Below are 11,973 nucleotides of genomic sequence, written 5' to 3'. Positions count from 1 at the left end.
TGGCACAGTGAGGCAGCCGCGCTGAGCGCCGTGCCCCGGGGCCCTGGCACAGTGAGGCAGCCGCGCTGAGCGCCGTGCCCCGGGTCCCTGGCACAGTGAGGCAGCCGCGCTGAGCGCCGTGCCCCGGGTCCCTGGCACAGTGAGGCAGCCGCGCTGAGCGCCGTGCGGCCCCGGGTCCCTGGCACAGTGAGGCAGCCGCGCTGAGCGCCGTGCCCCGGGTCCCTGGCACAGTGAGGCAGCAGCGCTGAGCGCCGTGCGGCCCCGGGTCCCTGGCACAGTGAGGCAGCCCGCGCTGAGCCGCCGTGCCCCGGGTCCCTGGCACAGTGAGGCAGCCGCGCTGAGCGCCGTGCCCCGGGTCCTGGGCACAGTGAGGCAGCCGCGCTGAGCGCCGTGCGGCCCCGGGTCCCTGGCACAGTGAGGCAGCCGCGCTGAGCGCCGTGCCCCGGGTCCCTGGCACAGTGAGGCAGCCGCGCTGAGCGCCTGTGCGGCCCCGGGTCCCTGGCACAGTGAGGCAGCCGCGCTGAGCGCCGTGCGGCCCCGGGTCCCTGGCACAGTGAGGCAGCCGCGCTGAGCGCCGTGCCCCGGGTCCCTGGCACAGTGAGGCAGCCGCGCTGAGCGCCGTGCGGCCCCGGGTCCCTGGCACAGTGAGGCAGCCGCGCTGAGCGCCGTGCGGCCCCGGGTCCCTGGCACAGTGAGGCAGCCGCGCTGAGCGCCGTGCGGCCCCGGGTCCCTGGCACAGTGAGGCAGCCCGCGCTGAGCGCCTTGCGGCCCCGGGTCCCTGGCACAGTGAGGCAGCCGCGCTGAGCGCCCCTGCCCCGGGTCCCTGGCACAGTGAGGCAGCCGCGCTGAGCGCCGTGCGGCCCCGTGTCCCTGGCACAGTGAGGCAGCCGCGCTGAGCGCCGTGCCCCGGGTCCCTGGCACAGTGAGGCAGCCCGCGCTGAGCGCCGTGCCCCCGGGTCCCTGGCACAGTGAGGCAGCCGCGCTGAGCGCCGTGCGGCCCCGGGTCCCTGGCACAGTGAGGCAGCCGCGCTGAGCGCCGTGCGGCCCCGGGTCCCTGGCACAGTGAGGCAGCCGCGCTGAGCGCCCGTGCCCCGGGTCCCTGGCACAGTGAGGCAGCCGCGCTGAGCGCCCGTGCGGCCCCGGGTCCTGGCACAGTGAGGCAGCCGCGCTGAGCGCCGTGCGGCCCCGGGTCCCTGCACAGTGAGGGCAGCCGCGCTGAGCGCCGTGCCCGGGTCCCTGGCACAGTGAGGCAGGCCGCGCTGAGCGCCGTGCGGCCCCGGGTCCCTGCACAGTGAGGCAGCCGCGCTGAGCGCCGTGCGGCCCCGGGTCCCTGGCACAGTGAGGCAGCCGCGCTGAGCGCCGTGCGGCCCCGGGTCCCTGGCACAGTGAGGCAGCCGCGCTGAGCGCCGTGCGGTCCCCGGGTCCCTGGCACAGTGAGGCAGCCGCGCTGAGCGCCGTGCCCCGGGTCCCTGGCACAGTGAGGCAGCCGCGCTGAGCGCCGTGCCCCGGGTCCCTGGCACAGTGAGGCAGCCGCGCTGAGCGCCGTGCCCCGGGTCCCTGGCACAGTGAGGCAGCCGCGCTGAGCGCCGTGCGGCCCCGGGTCCCTGGCACAGTGAGGCAGCCGCGCTGAGCGCCGGCCCCGGGTCCCTGGCACAGTGAGGCTCCGCGCTGAGCGCCGTGCGGCCCCGGGTCCCTGGCACAGTGAGGCAGCCGCGCTGAGCGCCGTGCGGCCCCGGGTCCCTGGCACAGTGAGGCAGCCGCGCTGAGCGCCGTGCCCCGGGTCCCTGGCACAGTGAGGCAGCCGCGCTGAGCGCCGTGCGGCCCCGGGTCCCTGGCACAGTGAGGCAGCCGCGCTGAGCGCCGTGCGGCCCCCGGGTCCCTGGCACAGTGAGGCAGCCGCGCTGAGCGCCGTGCCCCGGGTCCCTGGCACAGTGAGGCAAGCCACGCTGAGCGCCGTGCCCCGGGTCCCTGGCACAGTGAGGCAGCATGCGCTGAGCGCCGTGCCCCGGGTCCCTGGCACAGTGAGGCAGTAGCGCTAAGCGCCGTGCGGCACTAGGAGAGTTGGAGAGAAGTTGCCGTGGAATGTTCCCGGCACGCGGCGCTCCCGCTGCAGGCCGATCGCATCCTGAATATCTTCGCCATCCGGACGCTGCTCAGGTAGGTGGACCTCTTGTGGGAGCGCACGGCCCGGGGCACGGTCCCCGCCGACTCCTCAGGCGCTGGGTGATGCGGGTGTAGCCAACGACGATGACGAGGAAGGGGATCAGGAAACCGAACGCCAGTCCCGCGTAGTTCACCTGCAGGATATGCCCCCAGGTCACGATGGACGGCTCGAAGCAGCGTCTCTTCCCATCGCCCACGATGGGCAAGACACAGAGGAAGGGGACGCGGGCCAGTCTGACACAGATCGCCAGCGAGACGCAGAGCGCTCTCCTCACCGGTGCCGATGCTCTTCGATCGGAGCGGATGCAGGACGGCGACGTAGCGGAAGACGCTGAGGGCCATCAGGAAAAAGATGCGGCAGTACAGGTTCAAAGAGAAAGCGTAGATGGTCACGGGGCAAAGGAAATCACTCAGTGTCCACTCCCGCTGTGAGTAATACACAATCCGATAGGGCAGGGTCAGGTTGAAGAGCAGGTCGGAAACGGCCAGTTAATCATGAAATCCGTGCTGGCAGTCCTCCGGCGTATCAACCTGGCACACACATACAGAGCGAGGGTGTTGCCAATCACGCCGATGGGCAGGATCACACTATCGGCCGCGATAAACACAGGGAGCTTGAAATCGTCGCTGCGGCAATCGGACGTGTTCTGGTTCTCGCTCGGCGAGGACAGACTGCTCCCGGCCGTTAGTCAGCGGCGCGACCTCAACACAGGGCTGGAGCCAAAGAACAACGGTTACAAATTATATATACAAGAGGCTAACTCGCCAGAAACGCACAGCTAATCCCAGATGTAGATACATTCAGGACCGTGACAAGACTGTTACAGGACTTGGTGTGTTAATCCCAAAAATAGGTACACACAGGACCATTACAGGACATGATGTGTGAATCTCTAAAATAGACGTACACAGGACTGTTGCGCCATCAACTCATTTACCTTATTCCGAATACTACGAGCATTCAGGTACTTGTAACGGACCCGTGTATATCAATTTTTGGGACTAATGCACCATGTCCCGTAGCAGTCCTGTAACAGTCCTGTATATGTCTATTTTAGAGATTCATCGTGAATGACTATGATTTAGTGGCCATTACTGAAACATGGTTAAAGGAGGGTCACGACTGGGAGTTAAATATCCGAGGGTATCAAACTTTTCGGAAGGACGGAGTGGATGGTAAGGGAGGTGGTGTAGCTCTGTTATTTAAGGATGACATCCGGGCAACAGTAAGGGATGACATCGGTGCTATGGAGGATAAGTTTGAATCCATTTGGGTCACTGATAGGAGTAGTCTATAGGCCACCAAATAGTAACATTATGGTGGGGCAGACAATAAGCAAAGAAATAACTGATGCATGTAGAAATGGTACAGCAGTTATCATGGGGGATTTTAATCTACATGTCGATTGGTTTAACCAGGTCGGTCAAGGCAGCCTTGAGGAGGAGTTTATAGAATGTATCCGCGATAGTTTCCTCGAACAGTATGTAATGGAACCTACGAGGGAACAAGTGGTCCTAGATCTGGTCCTGTGTAATGAGACAGGATTGATTTGCAAAGATGATTCTGGATAGGAGCGAAGCAACAGGGTAGTTGTTATGGGGACTTTAACTTTCCAAATATTGACTGGAAACACTATAGTTCGAGTACTTTAGATGGGTCCGTTTTTGTCCAATGTGTGCAGGAGGGTTTCCTGACACAGTATGTAGATAGGCCAACGAGAGGCGAGGCCGTATTGGATTTGGTACTGGGTAATGAACCAGGACAGGTGTTAGATTTGGAGGTAGGTGAGCACTTTGGTGATAGTGACCACAATTCGATTACGTTTACTTTAGTGATGGAAAGGGATAGGTATATACCACAGGGCAAGAGTTATATCTGGGGGAAAGGCAATTATGATGCGATGAGGCAAGACTTAGGATGCATAGGATGGGGAAGGAAACTGCAGGGGATGGGCACAATGGAAATGTGGAGCTTGTTCAAGGAACAGCTACTGCGTGTCCTTGATAAGTATGTACCTGTCAGGCAGGGAGGAAGTGGTCGAGCAAGGGAACCGTGGTTTACTAAAGCAGTCGAAACACTTGTCAAGAGAAGAAGGAGACTTATGTAAAGATGAGACATGAAGGTTCAGTTAGGGCGCTCGAGAGTTACAAGTTAGCTAGGAAGGACCTAAAGAGAGAGCTAAGAAGAGCCAGGAGGGGACATGAGAAGTCTTTGGCAGGTAGGATCAAGGATAACCCTAAAACGTTCTATAGATATGTCAGGAATATAAGAATGACTCGGGTAAGAGTAGGGCCAGTCAAGGACAGGAGTGGGAAGTTGTGCTTGGAATCCGAGGAGGTAGGAGAGGTGCTAAATGGAATATTTTTCGTCAGTATTCACACAGGAAAAAGACAATGTTGTCGAGGAGAATACTGAGATTCAGGCTACTAGACTAGAAGGGCTTGAGGTACATAAGGAGGAGGTGTTAACAATTCTGGAAAGTGTGAAAATAGATAAGTCCCCTGGGCCGGATGGGATTTATCCTAGGATTCTCTGGGAAGCTAGGGAGGAGATTGCTGAGCCTTTGGCTTTGATCTTTAAGTCATCTTTGTCTACAGGAATAGTGGCAGAAGACTGGAGGATAGCAAATGTTGTCCCCTTGTTCAAGAAGGGGAGTAGAGATAACCCAGGTAACTATAGACCAGTGAGCCTTACTTCTGTTGTGGGCAAAATCTTGGAAAGGTTTATAAGAGATAGGATGTATAATCATCTGGAACGGAATAATTTGATTAGAGATAGTTAACACGGTTTTGTGAAGGGTAGGTCGTGCCTCACAAACCTTATTGAGTTCTTTGAGAAGGTGACCAAACAGGTGGATGAGGGTAAAGCAGTTGATGTGGTGTATATGGATTTCAGTAAAGTGTTTGATAAGGTTCCCCACAGTAGGCTACTGCTGAAAATACGGAAGCATGGGATTCAGGGAGATTTAGCAGTTTGGATCAGAAATTGGCTAGCTGGAAGAAGACAAAGGGTGGTGGTTGATGGGAAATGTTCAGACTGGAGTCCAGTTACTAGTGGTGTACCACAAGGATCTGTTTTGGGGCCACTGCTGTTTGTCATTTTTATAAATGACCTGGAGGAGGGCGTAGAAGGATGGGTGAGTAAATTTGCAGATGACACTAAAGTCGGTGGAGTTGTGGACAGTGCGGACGGATGTTACAAGTTACAGAGGGACATAGATAAGCTGCAGCGCTGGGCTGAGAGGTGGCAAATGGAGTTTAATGCAGAAAAGTATGAGGTGATTCATTTGGGAAGGAATAACAGGAAGACTGAGTACTGGCTAATGGTAAGATTCTTGGCAGTGTGGATGAGCAGAGAGATCTCGGTGCCCATGTACAGAGATCCCTGAAAGTTGCCACCCAGGTTGAGAGGGTTGTTAAGAAGGCGTACGGTGTGTTAGCTTTTATTGGTAGAGGGATTGAGTTTAGGAGCCATGAGGTCATGTTGCAGCTGTACAAAACTCTGGTGCGGCCGCATTTGGAGTATTGCGTGCAATTCTGGTCGCCGCATTATAGGAAGGATGTGGAAGCATTTGAAAGGGTGCCGAGGAGATTTACCAGGATGTTGCCTGGTATGGAGGGAAGATCTTATGAGGCAAGGCTGAGGGACTTGAGGCTGTTTTCATTAGAGAGAAGAAGGTTAAGAGGTGACTTAATTGTGGCATCCAAGATGATCAGAGGACTAGATAGGGTGGACAGTGAGAGCCTTTTTCCTCGGATAGTGATGTCTAGCACGAGGGGACATAGCTTTAAATTGAGGGGAGATAGATATAGGACAGATGCCAGAGGTAGGTTCTTTACTCAGAGAGTAGTAAGGGTGTGGAATGCCCTGCCTGCAACAGTAGTGGACTCGCCAACGCTAAGGGTATTCAAATGGTCATTGGATAGACATATGGACGATAAGGGAATAGTGTAGATGGGCTTTAGAGTGGTTTCACAGGTCGGCGCAACATCGAGGGCCGAAGGGCCTGTACTGCGCTGTAATGTTCTATGTTCTATGTTCTATGATCTCATAGTTACGGATCCTCTCGGAAGGAGTAATCACAATATGTGGGAATTTAAAATACAAATGGAGGGTGAGAAGGTAAAATCAAACACTAGTGTTTTGTGCTTACAAAGGAGATTCCAATGGGATGAGAGAAGAACTTGCTAAGGTAGACTGGGAGCAAAGGCTTTTTGGTGAAACAGTTGAGGAACAGTGGAGAACATTCCAAGCAATTTTTCACAGTGCTCAGCAAAGGTTTATACCAACAAAAAGGAAGGACGGTAGAAAGAGGGAAAATCGACCGTGATATCTAAGGAAATAAGGGAGAGAATCAAATTGAAGGAAAAAGCATACAAAGTGGCAAAGATCAGTGGGAGACTAGAGGACTGGGAAATCTTTAGGGGGCAACAGAAAGCTACTAAAAAAGCTATAAAGAAGAGTAAGATAGATTATGAGAGTAAACTTGCTCAGAATATAAAAACAGATAGTAAAAGTTTCTACAAATATATAAAACAAAAAAGAGTGGCTAAGGTAAATATTGGTCCTTTAGAGGATGAGAAGGGAGATTTAATAATGGGAGATGAGGAAATGGCGGGAGAACTGAACAGGTTTTTTGGGTCGGTCTTCACAGTGGAAGACACAAATAATATGCCAGTGACTGATGGAAATGAGGCTATGACAGGTGACGACCTTGAGAGGATTGTTATCACCAAGGAGGTAGTGATGGGCAAGCTAATGGGGCTAAAGGTAGACAAGTCTCCTGGCCCTGATGGAATGCATCCAGAGTGCTAAAAGAGATGGCTAGGGAAATTGCAAATGCACTAGTGATAATTTACCAAAATTCACTAGACTCTGGGGTGGTTCCGGCGGATTGGAAATTAGCAAACGTGACACCACTGTTAAAAAAGGAGGTAGGTAGAAAGCGGGTAATTATAGGTCAGTGAGCTTAACTTCGGTAGTAGGGAAGGTGCTGGAATTTATCATCAAGAAGAAATAGCGAGGCATCTGGATGGAAATTGTCCCATTGGGCAGACGCAGCCTGGGTTCATAAAGGGCAGGTCATACCTAACTAATTTAGTGGAATTTTTTGAGGACATTACCAGTGCGGTAGATAACGGGGAGCCAATGGATGTGGTATATCTGGATTTCCAGAAAGCCTTTGACAAGGTGCCACACAAAAGGTTGTTGCATAAGATAAAGATGCATGGCATTAAGGGGAAAGTAGTAGCATGGATAGGGGATTGGTTAATTAATAGAAAGCAAAGAGTGGGGATTAATGGGTGTTTCTCTGGTTGGCAATCAGTAGCTAGTGGTGTCCCTCAGGATCAGTGTTGGGCCCACAACTGTTCACAATTTACATAGATGATTTGGAGTTGGGGACCAAGGGCAATGTGTCAAGTTTGCAGACGACACGAAGATAAGTGGTAAAGCAAAAAGTGCAGAGGATACTGGAAGTCTAGTCTGCAGAGGGATTTGGATAGGTTAAGTGAATGGGCTAGGGTCTGGCAGATGGAATACAATGTTGACAAATGTGAGGTTATCCATTTTGGTAGGAATAACAACAAAAGGGATTATTATTTAAATGATAAAATATTAAAACATGCTGCTGTGCAGAGAGACCTGGGTGTGCTAGTGCATGAGTCGCAAAAAGTTGGTTTACAGGTGCAACAGGTGATTAAGAAGGCGAATTGAATTTTGTCCTTCATTGCTAGAGGGTTGGAGTTTAAGACTAGGGAGGTTCTGTTGCAATTGTATAAGGTGTTAGTGAGGCCACACCTGGAGTATTGTGTTCAATTTTGGCCTCCTTACTTGAGAAAGGACATATTGGCACTGGAGGGTGTGCAGAGGAGATTTACTAGGTTAATCCCAGAGCTGAAGGTGTTGGATTACGAGGAGAGGTTGAGTAGACTGGGACTATAGTCATTAGAATTTAGGAGGATGAGGGGGGGATCTGATAGAAACATATAAGATTATGAATGGACTAGATAGGATAGATGCGGGCAGGTTGTTTCCACTGGCGGGTGAAAGCAGAACTAGGGGGCATAGCCTCAAATAAGGGGAAGTAGATTTAGGACTGAGTTTAGGAGGAACCTCTTCACCCAAAGGGTTGTGAATCTATGGAATTCCTTGCCCAGTGAAGCAGTAGAGGCTCCTTCATTTAATGTTTTTAAGATAAAGATAGATAGTTTTTTAAAGAATAAAGGGATTAAGGGTTAGGGTGTTCGGGCCGGAAAGTGGAGCTGAGTCCACAAAAGATCAGCCATGATCTCATTGACTGGCGGATTAATCCCCAGATAAAAACATACACAGGACTATTAAATGACTGTTACAGCACATGGTGCATTAATCTCTCATGTAAACACAAACAGGACTGTTACAGGACATGGTGCCCTTTATCCCTGATATCGACACACACAGGACTCTTACAGCACTGCTACAGGACATGGTGTGTGAATCCCAGATATAGGCGTGCACACAGGACGGTGTAAGGAACTTGGTAAATCCTTGTACGTTCCATGTTTCTCCCTTGCAATTCCTGCCCTGTGCAACATTACAGGCTCTTGGTTTTGAGGTGACCCCCCCCCGGCTGCAAGCTGCTATCTGGACTGATCCGGCAGTCCCCTTTGGTACAGTCTGCTCTGTGGCACAGCCCGTCATGTCATTTTGATGGACTTGGCTAACGAACAATCAACTCCACTGCAATCCCGGGGCTAGGCAGATCCTGGACGGGATTGGCGGTATTCTCTATCTGGAATGTTCCGCTGGGCAATTCTCTGTGTTTTTGGTTTCAGTTTCGGCGGGGGGGGGGGGGGGGGGGGGAGTTTCCGGATTCCTCGCTCACTCAAGGTTCCAGATCACTCGCATGCCTCGCGAAAACCACGGCTCTGACATCCTGTTCAACTGGGACAAGCTGTTCCTGAGTCTGCTGAAGCTGACCACCTATCGGAAATCTAGCAGGTTTGAAGTACACCTTCCGTGGGTAAGGCTCAGCCCAACACGAGTTAGAGTGTGCCCCCAGAGGGTATCCCACGGCCTGAGAGTCCGGCCCGAGTGGTCCAGCTTGAAGAACCGAACCAACCGACGGTCCGACACCTCGCATTGTGACGAGATCCCCGCCGACAGGCCTCGACCCCAGCAGCAAAGATCCTCAAATCTCTCAGACCTCTTAATCCCTGGTATTTTTGAACGTTTCCTACCCCCTTCACTGTGTGTTTGTCTCGTGTGTCCAGGTGGAGGGTGGGACGGGGTTTGGGGAATGGTTAGATCGGCAGTCCACTGTTCCGTTCTCACCATTATATATTCATCGTTTTCCTTGTTATAAATAACGTTTTTTTAATGTTTTACCTATAACTATGGTTCCTGCTTTGGTGTCACTCATTGGTGTAGTCAAGGGTTAAAGATCTCCGGAAAACACACAACATATTGGTTAACTCACTTATTTTGGGACCCCGGGGTCTGTGGGGCTCAAACTGACTGTGCGCTTGCCCAGGGTGTCACAGCAACTCTTCCAGAACATGGTGCATTAATCCCAGGTATAGAAATACACAGGACTGTTACAGGACATGGTGTGTTAATCTCCGATATTTTATTGAAACTTACAGAATACTGCAGGCCTGGAGAGAGTGGATGTGGAGAGGATGTTTCCACTTGTAGAAAAAAACTAGAACCAGAGGACATAATCTGTCACAGGACATGGTGTGTTCGGGGCTGGTTTAGCACAGTGGGCTAAACAGCTGGCTTGTAATGCAGAACAATGCCAGCAGTGCGGGTTCAATTCCCGTACCAGCCTCCCCGAACAGGCGCCTGAATTTGGCGACTAGGGGCTTTACACAGTAACTTCATTGAAGCATACTGGTGACAATAAGCGATTATTAATCTCTGATACAGACATACACAGGACTTGTTGCTGCGATTATACAGGAGCCTCGGTGAGGCCACACCTGGAGTATTGTGGGCAGTTTTGGTCCCCTTATCTGAGGAAGGATGTTCTTGCTCTCGAGGGAGAGCAGCGAAGGATGTTCTGGCTCTCGAGGGAGCGCAGCGAAGGATGTTCTTGCTCTCGAGGGAGAGCAGCGAAGGATGTTCTTGCTCTCGAGGGAGAGCAGCGAAGGATGTTCTTGCTCTCGAGGGAGAGCAGCGAAGGATGTTCTTGCTCTCGAGGGAGAGCAGCGAAGGATGTTCTTGCTCTCGAGGGAGAGCAGCGAAGGATGTTCTGGCTCTCGAGGGAGAGCAGCGAAGGATGTTCTGGCTCTCGAGGGAGAGCAGCGAAGGATGTTCTTGCTCTCGAGGGAGAGCAGCGAAGGATGTTCTTGCTCTCGAGGGAGAGCAGCGAAGGATGTTCTTGCTCTCGAGGGAGAGCCGCGAAGGATGTTCTTGCTCTCGAGGGAGAGCAGCGAAGGATGTTCTTGCTCTCGAGGGAGAGCAGCGAAGGATGTTCTTGCTCTCGAGGGAGAGCAGCGAAGGATGTTCTTGCTCTCGAGGGAGAGCAGCGAAGGATGTTCTTGCTCTCGAGGGAGAGCAGCGAAGGATGTTCTTGCTCTCGAGGGAGAGCAGCGAAGGATGTTCTTGCTCTCGAGGGAGAGCAGCGAAGGATGTTCTTGCTCTCGAGGGAGCGCAGTGAAGGTTTACCAGACTGATTCCTGGGATGGCAGGACTGACGTACGAGGAGAGATTGAATCGGTCAGGATTGTATTCGTTGGAGTTCGGAAGAATGAGGGGGGATCTCATAGAAACCTATAAAATTCTAACAGGGCTGGACAGGGTGGATGCAGGAAGGATGTTCCCGATGGTGGGGGGGACTGGACAGGGTTGATGCAGGAAGGATGTTCCCGATGGTGGGGGGGGGACTGGACAGGGGGGATGCAGGAAGGATGTTCCCGATGGTGGAGGGGGACTGGACAGGGTCGATGCAGGAAGGATGTTCCCGATGGTGGGGGGGACTGGACAGGGTCGATGCAGGAAGGATGTTCCCAATGGTGGGGGGGACTGGACAGGGTCGATGCAGGAAGGATGTTCCCGATGGTGGGGGGGACTGGACAGGGTCGATGCAGGAAGGATGTTCCCGATGGTGGGGGGGACTGGACAGGGTCGATGCAGGGAGGATGTTCCCAATGGTGGGGGGGACTGGACAGGGTCGATGCAGGAAGGATGTTCCCGATGGTGGGGGGGGGGACTGGACAGGGTCGATGCAGGAAGGATGTTCCTGATGGTGGGGGACTGGACAGGATCGACGCAGGAAGGATGTTCCCGATGGTGGGGGGGACTGGACAGGGTCGATGCAGGAAGGATGTTCCGATGGTGGGGGGGACTGGACAGGGTCGATGCAGGAAGGATGTTCCCGATGGTGGGAGGGGACTGGACAGGGTAGATGCAGGAAGGATGTTCCCGATGGTGGGGGGGACTGGACAGGGTCGATGCAGGGAGGATGTTCCCAATGGTGGGGGGGACTGGACAGGGTCGATGCAGGAAGGATGTTCCTGATGGTTGGGGGGGGGGACTGGACAGGATCGACGCAGGAAGGATGTTCCCGATGGTGGGGGGACTGGACAGGGTCGATACAGGAAGGATGTTCCCGATGGTGGGGGGACTGGACAGGGCCAATGCAGGAAGGATGTTCCCGATGGTGGGGGGGGGGGGGGGGGGGGGGGGGGGGGGGGGGGGGAGGGGGGGGGAGAATGGACAGGGCCTCTCTCTTTCCATCGCTCCACCTTCAAGACGTCCCTCAAGGACCACCTTCTATATTGTCTGTCCCAACAGCTCTGTATATTTCCTCATCGATCTTGCGA

General features: G+C 53.9%; 1 pseudogene; it reads right to left on the bottom strand.

Annotated features, from left to right (window-relative positions):
• Positions 1-2,052: 2,052 nt before the first annotated feature.
• LOC140396615 (cysteinyl leukotriene receptor 1-like) lies at positions 2,053-9,287 on the bottom strand (annotated as a pseudogene).
• Positions 9,288-11,973: the final 2,686 nt, after the last annotated feature.

Source organism: Scyliorhinus torazame, chromosome 19 (genome assembly GCF_047496885.1).
Source record: "Scyliorhinus torazame isolate Kashiwa2021f chromosome 19, sScyTor2.1, whole genome shotgun sequence".
Lineage (NCBI taxonomy): Eukaryota > Metazoa > Chordata > Chondrichthyes > Carcharhiniformes > Scyliorhinidae > Scyliorhinus > Scyliorhinus torazame.
The sequence above is the reverse complement of the archived record's forward strand: the minus strand, read 5'-3'. Positions and strand labels throughout refer to the sequence as shown.